This window comes from Cherax quadricarinatus, chromosome 39 (assembly GCF_038502225.1).
Source record: "Cherax quadricarinatus isolate ZL_2023a chromosome 39, ASM3850222v1, whole genome shotgun sequence".
In the NCBI taxonomy this organism is placed as follows: Eukaryota; Metazoa; Arthropoda; class Malacostraca; order Decapoda; family Parastacidae; genus Cherax; species Cherax quadricarinatus.
The window spans coordinates 22938980-22948283 of record NC_091330.1 but is presented as its reverse complement, the minus strand read 5'-3'; positions in this window follow the sequence as shown (position 1 = coordinate 22948283).

Sequence of the window (9304 nt, the reverse complement as noted above, 5' to 3'; positions counted from 1 at the left end):
TGCTCACAGCTGAAGGTCACACTAAGTCACTGATCTGTTCCAGGTCACACGAGGTCACCATTCTCAGCTGCAGGCCAAATGAGGTCAGTCCTATCAGCAAAAGGTCACATGGGGTCACTGCTCTAGCAAGGTCATTCACGGACAGATTTTGCCTCACGTCGGCAAAAAGGAGTCTGTTTTTCCATGGTACTGGTAAGCCAGGTGATGCTTAACCACGTGTATATAACACCGGTAAGCCAGGTGATGCTTAACCACGTATGTATAACACCGGTAAGCCAGGTGATGCTTAACCACGTGTATATAACACCGGTAAGCCAGGTGATGCTTAACCACGTGTATATAACACCGGTAAGCCAGGTGATGCTTAACCACGTGTATATAACACCGATAAGCCAGGTGATGCTTAACCACGTGTATATAACACCGATAAGCCAGATGATGCTTAACCACGCGTGTATAACACCATTAAGCCAGGTAATGCTTAACCACGTGTATATATCACCGGTAAGCCAGGTGATGCTTAACCACGTATGTATAACACCGGTAAGCCAGGTGATGCTTAACCACGTGTATATAACACCGGTAAGCCAGGTGATGCTTAACCACGTATGTATAACACCGGTAAGCCAGGTGATGCTTAACCACGTGTATATAACACCGATAAACCAGATGATGCTTAACCACGCGTGTATAACACCATTAAGCCAGGTAATGCTTAACCACGTGTATATATCACCGGTAAGCCAGGTGATGCTTAACCACGTGTATATAACACCGGTAAGCCAGGTGATGCTTAACCACGTGTATATAACACCGGTAAGCCATGTGATGCTTAACCACGTGTATATAACTCCGGCAAGCCAGTGATGCTTAACCACGTATATATAACACCAGTAAGCCAGATGTTTAACCACGTATATATACCACCTGTAAGCCATTTGATGCTTAACCACGAGTATATAACACCGGTAAGCCATTTGATACTTAACCACGTATATATAACACCAGTAAGCCGGGTGATGAGCACCACGTATATATAACACCAGTAAGCCAGCAGTTAAAGCACTGAAGACTCTGAACACCAATGAATACCCATATCAGGAGACATTTTGTTAACCAATAAAACGCCCGATACCCAAAGAATACCCAATAGAACACCGAATAAACGTGTAATACAACACGTAAAAGAATATATAGTAAGTCATCTATTTAAGCATGCAATAGATCTCTCTAAAATACCTAATAATAGAAGAATAGAACTCTCAAGAAAACACCCAAAACAAGATGCTAAATGGAACACCCCGTAACGAAACACGTAAAACAACATCCAATAAAACACCCAAAAAACTAAACACCAAATGCAACACATAATAAAACACCCCACAAAAATCCAAAAATACACTTAAAACACAAACCAAAGTAACCAGTAAACACCCAACAAAACAATAAAACACCCAATAAAATAAAACACCCAACAAAGTAATAAAACGCCCAACAAAAACTACCAACAAAACACCCAGTAAAACACCCAATAAAACACACAAAACACCCAGTAAAACACCCAACAAAACACCTAAAAAAGCACCCACCGCTAATTACCATCACAACTAAGGGATAATTTGGGAATAGCAAATCCATAAGAGGTTAAGCTGAAGCCTGGCTTAGTTTGGGCTTCCCATGCAGCTATACTCACTAGAGCTTCATGTGCCTGGCTTGTCTTGGGCTTCCCTTGCAGCCACACTCACCTGGGTTTTCATGTGTCTGGCTTGGCTTGGGCTTGCCATACAGCCACACTCACCAGGGCTTTCATGTGCCTGGCTTGCCATGCAGCCACACTCACAAGGGCTTTCATGTGTCTGGCTTGGCTTGGGCTTGTCATGCAGCCACACTCACAAGGGCTTTCATGTGTCTGGCTTCGCTTGGGCTTGCCATGCAGCCACACTCACAAGGGCTTTCATGTGTCTGGCTTGGCTTGGGCTTGTCATGCAGCCACACTCACAAGGGCTTTCATGTGTCTGGCTTGGCTTGGGCTTGTCATGCAGCCACACTCACAAGGGCTTTCATGTGTCTGGCTTCGCTTGGGCTTGCCATGCAGCCACACTCACAAGGGCTTTCATGTGTCTGGCTTGGCTTGGGCTTGTCATGCAGCCACACTCACAAGGGCTTTCATGTGTCTGGCTTGGCTTGGGCTTGTCATGCAGCCACACTCACAAGGGCTTTCATGTGTCTGGCTTCGCTTGGGCTTGCCATGCAGCCACACTCACAAGGGCTTTCATGTGTCTGGCTTGGCTTGGGCTTGTCATGCAGCCACACTCACAAGGGCTTTCATGTGCCTCGTAAAAGAAGATTAGCTTTTAGCAAAGCTCGCTCGAGTATCTTTTTGTTTCATAATGATATTTTTCAGTATCTCGACGCTTTGTATGTGAGGCATATTACGTTGAGCCATCTCTCTCTCTCTCTCTCTCTCTCTCTCTCTCTCTCGGCAGTGGGATGGGGATGTATAGCAGGCATAGAGAATGGGGAGAGTGTAAGAGAGAGTGAGTGTAGGGTATAAATAGATAGGGTATTGAGAGAAGGATATGATTATTAATGTTATACAATATCGGCAAGATGAAGAATTAAACACACGTGCAAAATCTGGGTATCTTTAATTTGTAGATGTTTCGCCCTCCATTGGCTTTATCAATGCAGTGCTGAGGGACTGATTACTTTATCTTCTGTATATAGCCTACTTCTATACAATCTTCACATTATGTCCTTATATTGTATGATAGATAATGGATGGCGGAACTTCTACAAATTGAAGATACCCAGCCAGATGTAAATGTGTCTAATTCCTCAGAGAACCCCGACCTCTATTTCCTCTCCTGGCTCTGCGGTTGGAACGGCCACGGAAGGATCTAGATTACTGAAGGTTGTAGAGAGCATTACACTCGGATATGTCATGACCATGAATTCTGTGATAAGTACAGTAAGGTAGATCGGGTGGGTGTAGGGTGGTGAGGGGGGTGTGAGGTGTTTTGAGAGGTGGGGGGTGAAGAGGTGTGGGTGTAGAGTAGGATGTGTATGTGGTGTAGAGATACTGTATGCTGAAAGTAATTAAACCTCCCAAAAGCTTCACTGCCCCTCCTCAATCCTTCCTTGAACCGTTCTTCTTAGCCATCTTGGTTAATCTAGCCTGCCCTATATTTTTAAATGACTAAACTGTCTCAACAGCCCATCCTACGCGCTCTGTATTATACCTTTCATACCATCCTTCCGACTCTAATTTATTCATTCCCTAAATTCTACGTAATTGTCACACTGATCTCAAACATAACATCACCAACCTCCTCCTTGTTGCAACATTACTAAATGTCCCCTTTTTGCATCCATTGATAAACATCTTTCCACAGACTCCCTAACACTCACATTTATTTTGTGACTCGCTTGTCTTTCATAGATGAATGAATCACAGAATAGATAAGCCTTCTCGTGTGTGTGTGTGTGTGTGTGTGTGTGTGTGTGTGTGTGTGTGTGTGTGTGTGTGTGTGTGTTTTATGCCTGTTAAGTCAAATCGTCCAGGTTGGCCTATTTGGCATGGGTGCCCTTTGCCGAATAAGCCAAATGAAAATTTGTTTTTGCCTTAAGTCAGCGAAAATCGATCTTAGCAGTACGAAAAAATATATATCATTGATTTTAAATAATAATAAATAAATTTAAATTAATCTAATATATATATATATATATATATATATATATATATATATATATATATATATAATATATATATATATATATATATATATATATATATATATATATATATATATATATATATATATATATATATATATAATGGTATACAATAATGATAAGTTGATAACTAAGACACACGTGCAACAGTTATTTATTTGTATTCTGAAACGTTTAGCTTATACAGTAGGCTTCTTCAGTCGAGAACAGATTATATTGTAGAGATGTAAAGACGATGTGATCAGTCCATCACCCTTGAAGACGTATTTTGAGGTAGTTAGTCCCTCAGCCTATGGAGTAAAAGTCTTTTCCAGGCTGAGGGACTGATCACTTCAAAATATGTCTTCAAGGGTGAAGGACTGATTACATCAACTCTATTGCTTGTGCTGCCTCCTCTGTACTCGACTGAAGAAGCCTATTGTGAAGGCGAAACGTTTCGAATGAAGATACTTAACTGTGTTATGTGTATTACATATCTTGCAACTGATCTGACTACATCTCAAACTAATCTCGTAATTTATTCTTACAATAATTTTCAACCTCTTTTTTACACACCTTTCCAAACTCCTACAGAAGCCTCTGCGACTTCATCTCTGACTCTCAGATGAACTGTATTTCCAGAAAAGAGCAATTGTTACATGTCCCAATTTATATAAAACTTATTTTGTTTTCAACCCGTACCTCTTCCAAACTCACTACCACTTTCTTTACAACCCAAATTGATTAGGACATTAACAACCGTGGTGATTTGCCCCTCCCATACGTTCCTTTTACTGAAAAATAGTCACTCTCCTCCATACCCTAACTTAAGCCACACTCTTCTCAATAAAAATTATTTATAGCATGTAAACACCTTTCTATAGGCAGCAGCTGACACACTGCTTCCCTAGTCACAGTCATTCCTAATCTCCGGCTGCAACAGCCTCTTTCCCATATCTAGTTATTTTTATCTTATAATCCAGTATTTATTATTATTATTATTATTATAATCAAGGGGAAGCGCTAAACCCGTAGGATTATACAGCGCCTGGGGGGGATGTGGAAGGAATTCAGGCTTAATTCGGGGAACTGGAGCACAGATCCAATTCCCTAAATCAAGAGCCCCTCACCAACATCAAGGAACCTTCCCTGGGGGGTTATAATCCAGTAGCAAAGTGAGTGAACCTGATAATATTGTTATCACATTCTTTTGCAGAGTTGTTATGCTTAGTGGTCCCTGATACAGGATCCGACACTTCTTACCATGGTAGCATTCAACAGTTTTTTAGAATTCATAGAAACCCAAGACGGATACCAAAAAGATGGGTATGCATCCTTTGAGCTATAACTTCGCTTCTGGTATTAAGGTTTAGACGATTCGAACGTCTAATCATATATTTTTTCATTCTTGGCATTCATTTTTTGACCATTGTGAATTCATCTGAAAGTTTGCAAAAGGCAAAAATAAACTGACAGGGTTACTGATGTAGAATTCTCCATTTGCAATTTGAAGAATCTCATAATCTTAAATTTATTTACAAAGGTTAAATTGATAAATGGATTATAAAAAAAAAACTCCTTTAGGCCTTGTATAACATATTGTTAATTGTAGTATACTGTTAGTAACTATACACATTTCAACAACATTATATATATATATATATATATATATATATATATATATATATATATATATATATATATATATATATATATATATATATATATATATATGCAATAAGATCACAGTAAACAGGTGATTTCAGAATATGCAAAACAACCACTGTGAAAGAATAGAGAAGTTCCAAGCGCTTTCGTGACTACTCACATTACATTGATAATATGAGTAGTCACGAAAGCGCTTGGAACTTCTCTATTCTTTCACAGTGGTTGTTTTGTATATATATATATATATATATATATATATATATATATATATATATATATATATATATATATATATGTCGTGCCGAATAGGCAGAACTTGCAATCTTGGCTTAAATAGCAACGCTCATCTTGCCATATAAGACAAGCTAAAATTTGTGTATGCAATAATTTCGCCAAAATCATTCTGAACCTAACGAAAAAAAAAATATTTCACTGTGTTTGTTTGGTATTAAATTATTGTAAACAAATCTAAAATATATTTAGTTGGGTTAGGCTAAAATAAATTGTTCTTGTTATAATAAGGTTAGGTAAGTTTTCTAAGGTTCTTTTGGTGCAAAATTAAAAATTTTTTACATTAACATTAATGAAAAAATATATCTTTAAACGTATAAGAGAAAATTTTAGAAAGGACTTAATTTTAAATGAGTTCTTGCTAATTGACCAGTTTTACATCTTCGGCACGACATATATATATATATATATATATATATATATATATATATATATATATATATATATATATATATATATATATATATATTGAAATGTGTATAGTTACTAACAGTATATTACAACTATTAACAATATATTTTATATGGTGTATAAATCTTGTATTCCAATTTATCTTCAGAAAACTGTTGAAGACAGTTGATACAGCTCCGTCTCACTTTGACTGCGACCAAAAGAAAGTGCTCCAAAATCTACGTCAGACGCTTATTGAGTACAGTGTGTAGAGGTGACTTATGCCACAGTGACTTGCACAAAAAGAAGTGTCCAGTGTTCCCATTTATGTTCTTTGTCGTCAGAGTTGTATCTCAACCTACACATCTGCTCATCTATAACATCTGAAGAAAAAAGGTTCAAGCTCGAGTGAGCCTCCACTGCAAACACGCCGTAGTTTCCAGTTGACTAAAGTTGACTCTAAAGTAGAATGGATCTTTTGTGATGAACGCTGTTTACTTACAGATCCAGAGAATCCAAAAAAGTGTTGTAAAGTGGAACAGTGCAGGACTGCTGACAAACCACATGAGAAATCCTTCGAGGACAGTCTTCTTGATTCGCGTGAAGAAAGGAATGACAGCCAATTTCAAACCGTTTAGGTTCGACAGTGTCATACCCGACTCACACACTCCTCACTTTAATATCAGCGTTGATGTCTGAGGGTGAATTACATTAAAATCAGTGGTCTTACCTCAGTGTTTGCAACAACATACTGCGTGCACAACAAACGAGACCAGTTTAGCAATTTCAGTGAAGATACATCGTAGGTTGTCTTTAGTGCTTGATTATGGCTTATGACGAACATCTGCTGCAAGGGATACTGTTGACCACTGTGAAGGATTTCATCAAGGTCAGGGATTAACAATGGATGGTAATGCTGTAATATGTTTGTTTGATAAGTATGACCTCGATGTATTCACACCAAATAGACAGAAACTCATTCCATGGCAGATGAGTTTACCCAACACTCTGGGAAGTAACTAGAATTGCCAGTCCACAAGATGCTGATAACGATGAGCCATAATATATTGCAGAAGTTAAACAATTCCAGATTAAGTCTTTGCAAACTAAGTGAATTAGTGCCAGTGGTTCTAGACGTATACACTGACCCAAAGAAAATAGAACTTCGCTCTGGTTGTAAATTAGGTTGAGAAGCCTGTCAACGATGCTAGCCAAGAGATTGCATATTTCAAAGCCCTTCTTATATTTTGAATGACTCAGATTCAACCCAGTTTGCGTGATCTGCAAGTTAAACTTAAAAAGGTTCGCTCTGATAGAGTCCCGTTGCCATCCACAGTCATCGGTCACAAGTTTGGCAGTGCAGAAGGGGAAGGAGATTGGATTTTACAACAGCACAGCTCTAAACAGATGTTTCTATGTTTGCAGCAGGTCAGTGGCCAAATGCTACTTATATTGTATAACACTTAATCGAGATGAAAACTGTTACTCGAGGGTTCATATATAGGCACAAAGATTTTTGGAACAACGTGTCTGGGAATCAGTTTTGTGAACAAACTTACGCATGATAGGGGAAGTCAAAAGGTGATCTTGTAGGCATTTATCTCCAGATTAGGTGGCTAGTTACACTGTTCCCTTTCACTTGTGCTGGGGAAGCAGCTGGTTCTCACGTTGATATCCTTGAAGCTGAGACAGTATCAGTTGGTACATCTCTCAGCTACTGAGGACTGTAACAACTCCATTACGAATGTTTCAGTGAATGATGAAGAAAATAATGTGTATGCAGTTACAATCTTTTAAACTACATTCGTTTTAATATTCGATAATCTAATTTAAACTGAGATTACTGTGATATCCTTATTATCATCAGTATTTTTTTTTGTAACGCATAATCCGTATTTCATTTTTATTTACTCGATAACCAGCTTGGCAGTCCTTAACGAAATAAGCTTCACATAAAAGCTGATCTCTGGGGCTTACTTGTTTGCAATGTATATTTATTTTTGTTAATAATTCAGCTAATTTCGCAGCTATATTCCACGTATATTTATAATTACATATTAGAGCTACGTATTTATTTTGTGAAAAAGAAGATACAATGTAGGATCATTACTAGATTACAAAACAATATTGCAATATTTATCAGCATATTAAGTGCATCTTAAATATTGCACATACACACCACACACACGATGCCAAGGGTTAAAACTTAGGAGCTATGACTCGACCCCTGCAACCACAACTAGGTGGGCACACACACAAGACACACACACACACACACACACACACACACACACACACACACACACACACACACACACACACACACACACACACACACACCGAATTCCCATGGTTGGCAAATCATTAATTAAGAATTAATGAATTTCTCAAAGTTCAAGTCAGAAGCGAAATAATAGTAGAGTTCAGAATGTTCTGTACTCCCATGGTGAGTCCTGTATCAGGATCCCTGAGGATCCTGTATCAGGATCCCTGAGGATCCTGTATCAGGATCCCTGAGGATCCTGTATCAGGATCCCTGAGGATCCTGTATCAGGATCCCTGAGGATCCTGTATCAGGATCCCTGAGGATCCTGTATCAGGATCCCTGAGGATCCTGTATCAGGATCCCTGAGGATCTTGTATCAGGATCCCTGAGGATCCTGTATCAGGATCCCTGAGGATCCTGTATCAGGATCCCTGAGGATCCTGTATCAGGATCCCTGAGGATCCTGTATCAGGATCCCTGAGGATCTTGTATCAGGATCCCTGAGGATCCTGTATCAGGATCCCTGAGGATCTTGTATCAGGATCCCTGAGGATCCTGTATCAGGATCCCTGAGGATCTTGTATCAGGGACCACTAAGGATCCTATATCAGAGATCCCTGAGGATCCTGTATCAGGATCCCTGAGGATCCTGTATCAGGATCCCTGAGGATCCTGTATCAGGATCCCTGAGGATCCTGTATCAGGATCCCTGAGGATCTTGTATCAGGATCCCTGAGGATCCTGTATCAGGATCCCTGAGGATCTTGTATCAGGATCCCTGAGGATCCTGTATCAGGATCCCTGAGGATCTTGTATCAGGGACCACTAAGGATCCTATATCAGAGATCCCTGAGGATCCTGTATCAGGATCCCTGAGGATCCTGTATCAGGATCCCTGAGGATCCTGTATCAGGATCCCTGAGGATCTTGTATCAGGATCCCTGAGGATCCTGTATCAGGATCCCTGAGGATCTT